General features: G+C 38.7%; 1 pseudogene; it reads right to left on the minus strand.

Moving 5' to 3' along the window:
• The window catches only part of LOC137972809 (zinc finger protein 721-like), a 29,804-nt pseudogene extending 18,094 nt beyond the window's left edge, over positions 1 to 11,710 (minus strand).
• Between the last annotated feature and the right edge of the window lie 2,307 nt (positions 11,711 to 14,017).

Consider the following 14,017-nt stretch of genomic DNA (forward strand, 5'->3'; position numbering starts at 1 on the left):
CAATGTTGAGACATCAAATTTACTCGGATTAACCTTGCTCGCGTAAAGATCCGTAAGGTTTATTGTGAAATTGACATCTCCTCATGGTCTCGAAATATTACAAAATTAAGTACAAATCTGGAGGAAATAACACAATAAAGCCTTTTTAGTTGTATTTACGTGTCCCTAGGCTGTTTTCTTATTAGGTACCTCTTGCGTAAACGAATTAAGGCCTATTGCTCTTTGGAGGGATGAAAAGAGCGATGAGAAACATGAGGAAATCCATAGGTGTTCTTGTTTGAATGAGATAAATCCAAGGGTTTTCGAGCTGCTATTTTCTACAAACTCTGTGAGAGTCCAATTACTTTAATGTAGTACGATGATTGCAGTGGATGATTGTGCTCAAGCAAACCATTTCAATCTCCTTTTGCCTCGAGGCAGCTGTTTTAATCCTCCCCTTCCATAGAATACAGCAGTTTCTGTTTCCGATCGATAGATTAAGATAACCCTGGGAACTCACATCTGATAAGCCGCAGCTGTTACATGTAAATAAACCTTTTCTTCTGTCAAACTACCATCTACATGTAGAATTACATGGAATTACATGTATTAAATTGACTGGATCTAAGGAAACTTGTCAAGCTCCACTATGACTTTGACCAACACAAAAGCGTCATCTTTATAATTATACTAGTTTTCTGTATATCTGATTTTTGGAGCACGTCTTTAGGGTCTTAGTACTCCCACAATCATACTCTCTTATGTACAAAGTTGTTGTAGGACATTCAGAGGTTCTGTAACCTCGTGCAAATTATTTCAACAGACCTTTGTAATCATCGAAACCTTGAATTGGTCACGATTCCGTCATAGCTCTAGCCCACGAAAAAACATCATTGTTATTCCTGGGCGGATAAAATTTCAATATTCCAATGTGAGGAAGAATCTTTTGCTTCTCTGGGTACCTTCGCTCGTTGTCACCTCACACAGCAACATGATCGCCACTAGCCATATTTCTAATATTCTTTGAATTGCTGAATTTAGAAATAGGCCAAAAGCCAGCCCATACACACGTAAATACAACTGAAAAGGCCTTATTGAGTTATTTCCTAGAGATTTATTCATAATTATCTAATGTTATGAGACCATTTTACAATAAACCTTACGCAAGCAAGGAAGTTAATCAGCAAATTTTACGTCATATTTCACGGTTATTCAAACAAAAACTTACACTTGCTACGTGTCAACATTGGCCAAATCGATTTCTAAACAAAAAACTGTACCGAAAAAAGCGTTGATCTCAGTAAACACCCGCATATAAGAACAAGTGGGATTAAGAACATCAGGCTGAAATTTGGCCAATAAAGTAGCATACAAATAAGAACAAATTCAGCCTGGTAAATAAGATATGTTCTTATACAAAGGGAAAGGGTATTAGGATAAGGAAACAATACAGTACAGTAACTTATATCAAAGTACTATAGTGTTCAGGACCACTACAAACTATAAAAACTAAAAAATTCACGTCGCTTTCCGGTCGTTTCTTCAACTTAAACAAAATTTAGCAAAACCGAAGGTTGAGAATAAAATAATTATTCCATTCGCACTTGTTGGATACGAGATTGGTAATAGTTAACTCGGCGGCACTACGCGCCTCGTTGGCTATTTACCATCTCGTATCCAACCCGGGCTCATGGAATAATTGTTAATTATTCCTGAAACCAATTTTAAGAACATTTTAAGAACACTTTCTGGCTGATTTCTCACTGAGCACCTCTCAAATAAGAACACGATGACCCTTAAACCTGAAAAAAGTGTTCTTATGTGCGGGTGTTTACTGTAATAACCAAAATTTTAAGAACATGATAATACTAAGAACATACCCAGGTTGTTTTGTGAGCAGTAGACAGAGAAATAAACAAATAAGAGAACTGATTGATCCTTGCATCTAGCAGGACAATTTAAGCAAATGTCGCCTTTTATAGCGACATGGAACATACCATGTTGTAGTGAGAGGAGGGTCGCACCTTTATCAGTGACCTAAAGATGGGGGGGTCAGGGGTATTCTTTTTAAAACGCAACGGAGGGCTACCACTTTTTTTAAAAAAAAAAAAAATTCCCCAGCCCCCACCCCCTTCCCCCAAGAAAAAACGTACCTTCCCTTAATTTGTTGATTCCAGTTTACAGTGTCCCCGATTAGTTCCTCAGTGGTAGAAGACTAGACACTAAAGGAGACTCAAGTTAATTTTAACACTTTCAATAAACTGTAGTATTTGGAAGGATCAGATCGACAGAACTGTTTTACGAAACGACAATGTTATGGTACCATATAAAACACAACTAATTGCTTAACAAGATGAACTCATTTATGTGGCGTAAAAAGTCACCATAGCAACAACACAGTGAAAAGCATGGGCCGATTCCTTTAATGACGTCATAAACAACTTTGCATTGTAGTTTTGAAAGAAATTTGGCGACGTAAATTAGTTCTTTACGTCATTAAAGGATAGATCCATACCTCTCACCACCTCGGCCATGGGACAAACGAATGCCAGCTTTGTTACTCTCCCGTACCTCAATAGGCCTATTAGAAGTAAAATCTAGAGAAGCAAAAGTAAAATATATGCTAGACATTTAAGACGAAATCCGATAGAAAATCGAGCAATTTCAGTTTTTAGTGGACAAAAATCTGGTACCAGAATAATGTTAAGTATTTTGCAGTCCTTTTTACATTTTCTTTAAGCTAAAGACATAAATAATTGCCTGAAATAACACCGAAAACAATTTCCCATGGGAACGAGAAAAAATTGAATTTCAAAGTTCAGAGAAATTGTGCAAACACAGGTAAAATTTCATCATCAGTTTCATTTCACCAGTACTTTCAAGTGTTTCTTACGAAGTTGACGTTTGGTGTTGCTACAAATGATTATCATTGAGAAGACATTTAAAACAGTCTTACAGGAGTTTGCAATACGATGTATATAATCTTGGTACTAGGCTTTTGTCCATTTGTTACTCGAACATCTGGTGGATTCCGTCTTAACCTTTGCAAAAGTAAATACTTTTGAGCTTTGGTGCACTTTAAGGAATGTGCCAACTAATTCAAAGGTATTTTTGCGCGCGTTATGAATTTGCTGGAAAAGGAGATCGGAACAAGTGTTTTTGAATTCCAACACTGAAAAAAATTGGGGGAAACCATCCACTTTTTAAAGATGATTAATCAAAAATATTTATAAAAAGGTTCAAAATACATAGCAATGTATGGCGTTCTTTTCGGAATTGAAGGTTAATTTATCTCTAAAAAGCATGATTACCCCCACTTTTCGTTTTGGATAGCAAGAGCACTTGCTAAGTTCTGTTTTCTCCAAAATATTTTGAACCGTGCAGAAAAATCCTCGTATTATCCGGGTATGTGCGATGCGCAAATAACAATACCGGTACTAGCCACCACATAATAAGTAAATAGTTAATAAAAAAAAGAATTAAAACAAAAAATGCCAGGCATCATCCTTAAATAAACTTCCTTTCCTTCCCTTTCCTTTGCTTTCCTTTTTTTACTGCAACAGACTTTAAACCATTACAAAAGAAATTTATCAAGAGAACCACCTAACTATCTAGTTGAAGTTAATGGCTCCTCAACCGTCATATGATTTTGGTAGTGTGCAAGAAGAAGTTCCTCGCTGTTCAACTCCTCCTGGCAAACCCAACAGGTGTGTTTTACACCCTTGTTTGAAATATAATCTTGACAAGTGGAGGGGCGATGAATCTCTACTTCAACTTGATTTGAACTTGCAGGAGGTTCTTGTGCTTTTTCATGTTTCCTTACACCTCTTCTGTTGAGGAAAGACGCTCCTGTTGGCTTACGTTTATAACGCTTCTCTCTAGTATGTACTCTTTCATGACTCTTTAATGTTCTTGCTTGGCTAAAACACTTTCCACATTGTTCGCATTAAAAGGCTTCTCTCCAGTATGTACTCTTTCGTGTCTCTTTAATGTTCCTGCTACGCTAAAACATTTGTCACATTGTTTGCATTTATAAGGCTTGTCTCCAATATGTACTCTTTCATGACTCTTTAATTTTCCTGCTGAGCTAAAACACTTTCCACATTGTTTGCATTCATGAGGCTTCTCTCCGGTATGTAGAGTTAACTGAATAGAGTGTAATTTCAATCCCATATGAACCATGTGAGCGTTAGCCCTACAGATGGAAATGGGCCCAAACAAGGACAGAGAAAAACTCTGACGAGGGTGGGAATTGAACCCACGACCCTCGGGTTAGATCTCCGCCGCTCTACCGACTGAGCTACAAGGTCAGACGGGAGCAGGCCGTGGGAAGTGAAGATGTTAAAGTCACGGCAATAAACATGTACAAGCACAAGGAAAGGTCACGTTTATACAAACGTTGGCGTGTAGCCCTGGTCAGAGTCTTTCTCTGTCCTTGTGTGGGCCCATTTCCATCTGTAGGGTTAACGCTCACATGGTTCATATGGGATTGAAATCTAGCACTTCACATTACACTCTATTCAGTTAACTCAGTTTAAAATATAAGTGCTACTCGGCCAACGTTTGTATAAACGTAACCTCTACAGTATGTACTCTTTCGTGTCTTCTCAAATCTCCTGTCTGGCTAAAACACTTTCCACATTGTTTGCATTGATAGGGTTTCTCTCCAGTATGGACTCTTTCGTGTCTCTTTAACTTTTCTGCTCGGCTAAAACACTTTCCACATTGTTTGCATTCAAAAGGCTTCTCTCCAGTATGTACTGTTTCATGACTCTTTAATTTTCCTGCTCGGCTAAAACACTTTCCACATTGTTTGCATTCATAAGGCTTCTTTCCGGTATGTACGCTTTCGTGTCTTCTCAAATCTCCTGCATGGCTATAAACCTTGCCACAGTGTTTGCATTGATAAGGTTTCTCTCCAGTATGTACTCTTTCATGACTCTTTAATGTTTCTGCTCGGCTAAAACACTTTCCACATTGTTCGCATTCATAAGGCTTCTCTCCAGTATGCACTCTTTCGTGTTTCCTCAAATCTCCTGCCTGGCTAAAACCCTTGCCACATTGTTTGCATTGATAAGGTTTCTCTCCGGTATGTACTCTTTCGTGTCTCTTTAATGTTCCTGCTTCGCTAAAACATTTGTCACATTGTGTGCATTTATAAGGCTTCTCTCCAGTATGTACTCTTTCGTGTCTTCTCAAATCTCCTGCCTGGCTAAAACACTTTCCACATTCTTTGCATTGATAGGGTTTCTCTCCAGTATGGACTCTTTCGTGTCTCTTTAATTTTCCTGCTTCGGTAAAACACTTTCCACATTGTTTGCATTCATAAGGCTTCTCTCCAGTATGTGCTATTTCGTGTCTTCTCAAATCTTCTGCTTGGCTAAAATACTTGCCGCACTGTTTGCAATCAAAAGGTTTTTCTCCAGTATGGACTCCTTCATGTGCCTCCAACGTTCCTGCTTGGCCAAAACACTGTACACCAGGATGGACTTCTACGTCTACCATAAGACTTCGTTCTTCGATCAGACAGTCTCGTTTCTGCATAAGCCAAGAACCCCTGTTGACAGTGCAGTAGTTCCATTGCTTATCTGATCTTGACATCATTAAAAGATCGTGATTTCACTTAGCACTAAAGTACAAAATATAAAGAAGTCATTTGTACCTCAAAGACACAGCTTAGTCCTGAAAGGTCAAGTCATTGGTCATCTTGTAACTCGCAACGAAACGAAGTTAATAAAAAGACAGCCAACAAGGTAAATACCATAGCGTAGAAACTTTTAAAGCGCGTGACGAGACGAAAATAAAAGTACTAACCTAATCAGAAATAACAGAAGATACAACTTCTAAGATAATTAGAGACAACAGATACAGAAGATGTAAATTTAAAACATAGTATCAGCGAGAGCCAAAAATAGTTTTACGTAATCTGGTCACTCTTAATATAGTGTACTGTTTATATAGCTGATAACCTACGACCACTCAATTTACTATAATAACGGAGATTCGCGAGCGCCATTGGCGCGCGCGCGAAGCACCATAGAGAAAATGTGGTAACCCATGGATGCAAAAGATTTGGGTTTTATAGTCATAACGTAATCGCTCGTCCGTACGTACGTCAACCCATCCATGTATGCAAATGTGACCAGTATCATGCTAGTTTACAGTATACATCTTCGATATTGGACATTCGTGTTTTGATCAATTGACACCTGTCAAAACAAGGTATCCACTGACCAGTATCACGTGACCTTATCGCGGGCTGAAGGTTCGAGCTCACCGAGGTCAGCTTTTTTTTAAAAGTTGACCGCTGACCAGGCGCTGGTTTTCGATTGGATTGTAGGCTTAACCTAGGTTAACTCACCTAAACATAAGCGAGGCTTCATTTTTCGCGCGCTTTTTGTAGCTCGACGCGGCTACAAGGCCACACTACGTCAACTATAGTTCTTACACAGTCAACGCTGTTCGTGTTCAGGTGGAAAACGGTTTGGAAGATGATTTCTTTTTGCATTTTTCACTGGTTTCAATCCAGTTTGACATATCATAATAGCTGTGGTCCACACTGGCGGCGACGCAGTTAAGTCAAGTAATTGGATGAATTTCAGCTTCGAGCGGAATTTTCATATATGAAAATTGTTACGCGACACGCAATGCCTGTCGGTTGAAGGTGGGCCTTTAATAAATGTAGATGTACATGAAGATGTAGACGTATCAAAGGAAATTCTATGTACTTATTGACTGAGTGGGAGGGCCGGACGGGAAAATATTTTGCCAGATGTCATGGCGCAGCGAGGTCTCTGCGCCATGGCCGACAGCCAAATATTTTCCTGTCCGGCCCCTACCTAAACTCAGTCAATAAGCATTCTATCATTGGGCTCTTTACACTATTCATGAGCACTCAGAATATGAAGTATGGACAAAATAAATTTTTTAGCCTTTGTTTTTCTGGATGTAGATAGCTTGAATGTTTAAAAGCAAGGAAATCCTCTCAAATTGCATTGGATGGAGCAGTACGTGTTCTTAGCAGGGTCGTACGGCGTTTTCAGGCCCTGCTCACGGTAATGCGCACAACCCTCAAAAGGGGATTTCCCCAATAGTTTTACAATGAAAACATGTGCTGGGCCCGTACGAGCCACGAGATTTAAAAAATATATTTTGAGCCTAATAGAGAGAGAGGTTTTTAACTCGTAAGGACTTTTACGCAAGGGCTCAATTGCGATAAGCTTAACAAATCATCGCAAGGGTTAACAAATCACGCAAGGGCTTAATTGCGATAAGCTTAACAAATCATCGCAAGGGTTAACAAGTCACGCAAGGGCTCAATTGCGATAAGCTTAACAAATCATCGCAAGGGTTAACAAATCACGCAAGGGCTCAATTGCGATAAGCTTAACAAATCATCGCAAGGGTTAACAAATCACGCAAGGGCTCAATTGCGATAAGCTTAACAAATCATGCAAGAGTAAGATAAAATACAATAAAATATTAAAGATAAAAAATATTTAAAAACCATATTTTTTTTCTTGCCGCGTGTGTGCACTCACAAGCTTTTGAAAAAAAAAAAAAAAGAATCCTTTTATTATTTTCTGTAAAAGAATTCCTACACCTTAGTTTACAAGAGGTTTCAATAGGAATAATAATCTTTGAATGCACCTCACTGAATGCCTGTTGTTAGTTACTAAAGTTTATTTGTAGGACTGTAGAAGGACTGAAACTCTTCCAAATATAAACGGTTTCAAGCAAAAAGTTTAAACTAATTATGAGACGGAAAAGTATATTAGCATTTAAAAGCGCACTGCGGAAAAATTCAATAAGAAATTGGCGTTGGCATCCGGCTTTGTGTTTCAAAAAGGCATGTGTTACTATTTTCCGTGTATCTGCCTTTTGTGTAACCCCTTTAGTAGTTAGTGAGCGAGTGAGCGAGTGAGTGAGTGACTGAGTAGGTAGGTAGCTACAGTAGGTACAATCCTGGTCAAAACTGTTGGGACAATTCCCGCTTTTCCCCCTTCTCCCATTACAATGTTGATTTTTCAGTCTCCGCAATCAAGATCAGTTCATTGATTGCTTGCATGATTCAACATTGTCTGGGAGAAAGGGGGGCGCAAAAAAGGCAGTGAAAGGAGAATACACGTTGCTCATATAGCGATGGAAGCATGTACAGTAAATTCTGTACTTTTTGCCCAAAATTTGACAAGTGTCCTAAAGTCTTTTGACCCGGATTGTAAGTAAGTAAGTAAGTAAGTAAGTAAGTAAGTAAGTAAGTAAGTAAGTAAGTAAGTAAGTAAGTAAGTAAGTAAGTAAGTAAGTAAGTAAGTAAGTAAGTAAGGTCTATAATGTTTACTTTTCGTCGTAAGTAATCAGGTAGTCCTTGTAATTGTATGTGAAGTGCAACAATTAAAATAAAATAAAAGGAGCCCACTTTAATTTAAAAACAACTGATGAATTACTGTGCTATTTAAAAGTTATTCATAACAAATTAGAAACAAGAATATGCTACTTCATACTGGTACTACATATAAAACTCTAAATCTAGTTATTAGGTGTTAAACCACTACACATGTAGACATGACGTAAAGGAAAACTATTTTTACATCTTCCAGTTTTACATAACGGGCAGATAAAAAATTTATGTTTTTTCAGAGAGAATTTAAGCTCACACTTTCTTGGAAGTAGACTGTGGAGACTATGAAATTAATTAATGCATAATGCATCAAACAACTTTGCTGCATTTGCTTTTCCTCAATCAGACAGTGATGAAAGAGAAGACATCTCCAGAGCCAAGTACATTGTGATATTTTAGAACCTTTAGATTGAAATTTCACTTTTCTATTGGCTTTGAGAGAGACAGGAAAAGTAATCATACTTTGATCAATAACCGAGCAATGAAAGGGGTTGGTTCACTCAATCTCGGTTACCACCTCATGTACACAGAATGTGCTAATATGGAAACTGTGCCAAGCTGAAAAATGTTTGTGGGAAGCTAAATTTCCCAGGACACAAGTGTCCAAGTGTTCAGAATTTATTAAAACTTACTAAAACAATTATTCCATTTGCACTTGTTTGACGCAAGACTGGTTATAGCCAACTTGGCACTGCACCCCTCATTGGTTATTTACCATCTTCTCCAATGCGCCTTGATCGGATAATAATAATTATTAAAAAATAGATCGTTAGATAATGCAATTCTAGAGTTTTGATTGGCTTAGCTATCATGGTATATGAGCTAAGACAGTACAATACATACTTCGTGCCCATGCATAGGGAATTTTAAGGGCCAATGGAACACAAACATGACAGAACAGAGCATTCAACAACAATTGTTAAAAACCCCAAATGGCCGGAGGCAAACCAGTTCGCTATTTACAAGTGCAGCTGAGAAGTTGAACAAGGGACTACCAGGAACAAATTCAACCAGTGGTCAGGAAGTGTCTTGAACCTGGGATCCCTAGATCTCAAGGCAAGCGCCCTAACCACTGGGCGGCACTGTCTCCTTGCTGTTATACCATGCTCTACAAATGTCAGTAACTGTACGCATTTTTTTTTCTTTTTTTTTTTTTTTTTGATTTTAAATAAAGGTAGGGAAGATTTATCCATATCCTTATTCCAATCGCACTTGTTGGATATGATGCGATAATACCCACCTCAGGGCTACGCACCTCGATGGCTATCTATCATCTCATATCCAACAAGCACGAGTGGAATAATTGTTAATAAAACTCGTTAATTATTCTGCTAGAGGTGTCTACTTTTCTGAGGTAAAATACTTTCAGTTTTTCTGCTGACCACAAGCCATTCAAGACCCTGGCCTAGGCTCTACTGATGCGTATACTTTACTTGCTTGGTTTACAAAAAACTTGTAAAAAATAAGTAAATGAATAATTAAATAAAGAGGGAGTATCTGCTGAATACCCTGCCATCTTTCTTTCAATTTGGCAACATTGTCTGCAGAAAGAGACAGATTATGTTGAGTGTCTTGAAAACAAAGACCCCTAAGACTCTTAAGACTCAAAAACGAAGGAAGTAGCCCAAAACCCTCAATTTGGCTAACCCTTGGTCTAACAAGGCCTTAAGTGTGTTTTTGGGCCTAGAGTTAGCCAAATTGAGGTTTTTGGGTTACTTTCTTCGTTTTAGAGTCTTAAGGGTCTTAGGGATCTTTGTTTTCAAGACACGTGAATACAATAGATGTTATAATTTGCCGGGTATTGATACAGAAATAACGCTGATGAAAAGTATTTAAGCTGTTTGAACAATCCTAACAGTGGTATTTTTATGCTTATCACTGTCTGTGTTGATCCAAGTAATGCATATATCATTATACAGCATTGCAACTGTTAGTATTTAGCGAGTGATGATGGCGAGATTCAACAAATTGACGGCAATTCTTGGTTTGTACCCAAGTGACACGGCTGCCATGTTGGATGGGAATACAATGTAATTTCTTTTTGCAGAATTTGCATAACAATAAACTAAGTTTAGTTCCCAGCAGAGAGACAGATTATTGTTCTTGCCATCCAACATGACCTCCATGACGTCAGATGCAGACCATCAATAATCCACAACATTTTAGAGGTCTAACTAAGGACAGTATTGCATACACATAGTTAATGAAACAAGGAATGGCCTACAATGACCTACAATGAGCTACAATGACCTACAGTGAGGTACATTATAAGCTAAAATTAGCTAATGACTTACAATGAGCTACAATGAGAGCTCTACACAATGATCTGCAATGGCATACAATGATCTATAATGACCTATAGTGATTTACAATGATTTACAATGAGCTATAATGACCCATGGTGAGCTACAATGGCCTACTTAAATGACTTACAATCAAAAAGAAAGACAAAAGAGGATCAGGGTGAAGAGTTTGGTGAGCGGAAAACATCCATTGTGCTTTGTCACGCAATGCTTTTACTCCATTGCATGACAGCCCATGTGACGATAGCAATTACGCACATGGCCTTGAAGGCAGAAAAAAACTGCCAAAAGACCCTTGGATGGTCTTCCATTGTTTTAAAGCTTAAATGAAAAGGCTTTGCCTGGCAACAATAAAATCTTAATTAGAGCAGGAAAAATGAAGAGAATATAATAAATACGTTATTCTTCCCACAATGTTTTGTTTGGTTCAGAGTGCACAATGAAAATTTTCAACTTACACAGCAACGAGTTTTTGATTGGTTCAAAGTGCAGAGTGGAATGTTTTTAACCTTTGTACTGCAAACATGCTGCAGTGCCCTTACAGCTGCAACTTATCTTTTAGCTCATTACGGATTAGCTAATTTTAGTTTATAATGTACCTTATTGTAGGTCATTGTAGATCATTGTATGTCACCGTAGCTCATTGTAGCTCACTGGAGGTCATTGTAGGTCATTGCTGCTCATTGTAGGTCTTTGTTGATCATTCCTTGTTTAGTAACTACGACTGCATACAACGAACATTTCGAGAAGATCGACACGAAACAAAGAAGATTATCGAACTGCCGGACATGGTGTATTTTCAAACAAATTATCCTGTCCTCCTGCAAGACATCTACAGTAGACACAGCCATTTTCCGAGAAGGAGGACACAGGCCCACAGTGTTTTAACAATACAACACCTTTAAAGAGACTGATCCATCACTTATAATGCAGTAAAAAAACTTGTTTACCTTCTGTAAGATTGTTTTTGCGCGTAACAGCCCTCAAAGCCACTCCTCTTGACTCGTCTTGACTCCTCTTTGAAATCGAGGATTACTATTCTGACCAGCGGACGTCAGAGTTAGAAAAGGATATCATGTTTACAACATTGAAATGACTACATGGAATGATGGAAAAGGTGAAGTGGGAAGGATAGAATACAAGTCGCTTCGCAACGGACGAAAGGACTCTGATTTGTCCTTTCGCCCGTTGCCAAGTGACTTGAATGAAACGAATGTATATTTGAAGTGCAGGTTGTAGATGAATGAGAGAACTGAGTGAGCCTCGCACTTTAAGAGGGAATGTCCACTAAAATCGAGCAAAAGGTGGCACATGATGAAAAGTCAAAATTCTTCATATTTCATACAAAGATAGCCTATTATACTGTAAGAAACGTGGTGGGATTTTGTTCTTGAAAGATTTATTTTAAATCCCGAAAATGACGAAATTCTGTTCGGCCCCCGCGATCAGAGAAAACGCCGCCATTTTAGCGTAAGATGCTAAATTCAAATCAATCGCCACTTTCAGTTCGCATCGCTTTTAACCTCACATTTGTGCTCAGAAACTTATTAATTACGTGTCAACGAGTAATTCGAGCCTAAACATTCACTTCTGTGTCGAAACAGAAATTCAGGGAAAGCCGTGAAAAATTAGCAAAATTTCGCGTGGTCGAAATTCCCGGCTCGGTGCATTTTTTCAGAAGGAAATATCCATTCCCGGTAAAATAGCAAATCGCCCGAAATTTTTAGATTTAGTTAGTAGAAACGTTGGTCTTAATCCGGATATACAAATTAGTGCCGGGATTTTTATCACCGCAAAGTATCAACACTCTCAAAATCGGCAAAATCGATCTGTCCACACGCGTAAACAACAAAACACTTGCACAGCAGGAAACGTTTGAACAGTTGTCGCTGAAAATGTCGCATAAGCACAAAGTTGCAGCATACCTCGATGATAGTTCCCTGCGATGAGATTTCTTTTTGTCTTGTATTGGGTAAGCGATACCGGAGAGAAGTGGAAATTTCAGAATATGATGAGGTTAATAAACAGCCAACTGTTCTGGGTAGGATCGTAACAACTTCCGGTGCATTACTGAAATAACGACATCACTTTCTTGGTTTTCTTCTTTTAATCCAAAAGTAATAGCATCAGGGATAAAATATTACCGAAATGTTGTTAAAACGTCGTGTGAATTAATGAGAGAAAATTTCATTCTAAAGTATATACAGTGGAAACGAGGCGGGTGGTCAAGGAAATTTCAAATTTGGCTTTGATTGACAGGACTAGCTTTCATTGACAGCCGCATAAAAAAGCTTCTGCTGTTACGTTTCTTGAAGCGACTGCCAGGACAGCTATTGCTGCCCTTTCGTCATGGAAAGTAAATGTTCTTTCTTTAAGTTAGTTGGAGGTGTTTGCGATTATGACAAGCGATATCCCAGTGGTGATACCGTGCCCCTATCATCGTGTGACAGAGGTATTGGCGAATATGTAAGGAGTGTTGGAATAAGTGATATTTTCTCCGAGATTGAACTTATTCTCGCTCGTGCTTCCACGTTTTCCTTTCCAAGTAAAATTTCTGCATGGACAGTCTGTCCAGCGCATCGCTCTAGCTTGGGAATTGGTTGGCGAAGGGGAGCAAATCGATCTCGTGTCCATCTGGGCTTGCTAAGGGGTTCTGCTAAGCATACCAACAAAAGGAAGGCTGATCGTGGTTTTGGCAAGAAGGAGTCCAAGGAAATTCTCCGTTACACAGGGGTCTTTGTTCCCGCAGGATCTGGTATGTAATCAATTATGTTACTCCGAAGTTAAGCCGCGTGCGCTCCGTAAGCTGTGCGTGTGAGTACAATCGGAATCAGAAGTTGCAAATATAACATATATTTTCACTCATCCGGATTGTAATTGGCAAATTCATTGCTATGACTAGAGCTGTCACTGAGTGGTTAAGAGATGCTCTGGGGTCGATGAACAGGAGATGACTTCTGAGGCAGAGTTTGCAATGTTATGGAACCATTTTGTGCACTGTTGGAAATCTGACAAACGTTCTCATAGTGAATGTAAAAATTTACAAAACAGATCTACATAGGATCGTGCGTGCCTCACTGAATAATTATATCTGTTATATGTCGTCTTATCTGTAGGTATTTGTAGAGATTGCAGAGAGAGGCTTGCAGCTAGCTTACTTGGTGAGACTAGCATAGCAACCCCTTCAAGCGTAACAAAAGAAAGTCTCACACACAGTTTTGCAGAAATGTCTTTGGTAAGTCTGTACTTTTGGTCAAGAGATCCTAATTTTGTGAGTTTCCTGCGCATACGTTGGCCATGTCTTGGGAAAGTGTGTGTGGCTTTTGGTGGCTTAACT

The sequence above is a fragment of the Montipora foliosa genome, chromosome 10, assembly GCF_036669935.1.
Source record: "Montipora foliosa isolate CH-2021 chromosome 10, ASM3666993v2, whole genome shotgun sequence".
Lineage (NCBI taxonomy): Eukaryota > Metazoa > Cnidaria > Anthozoa > Scleractinia > Acroporidae > Montipora > Montipora foliosa.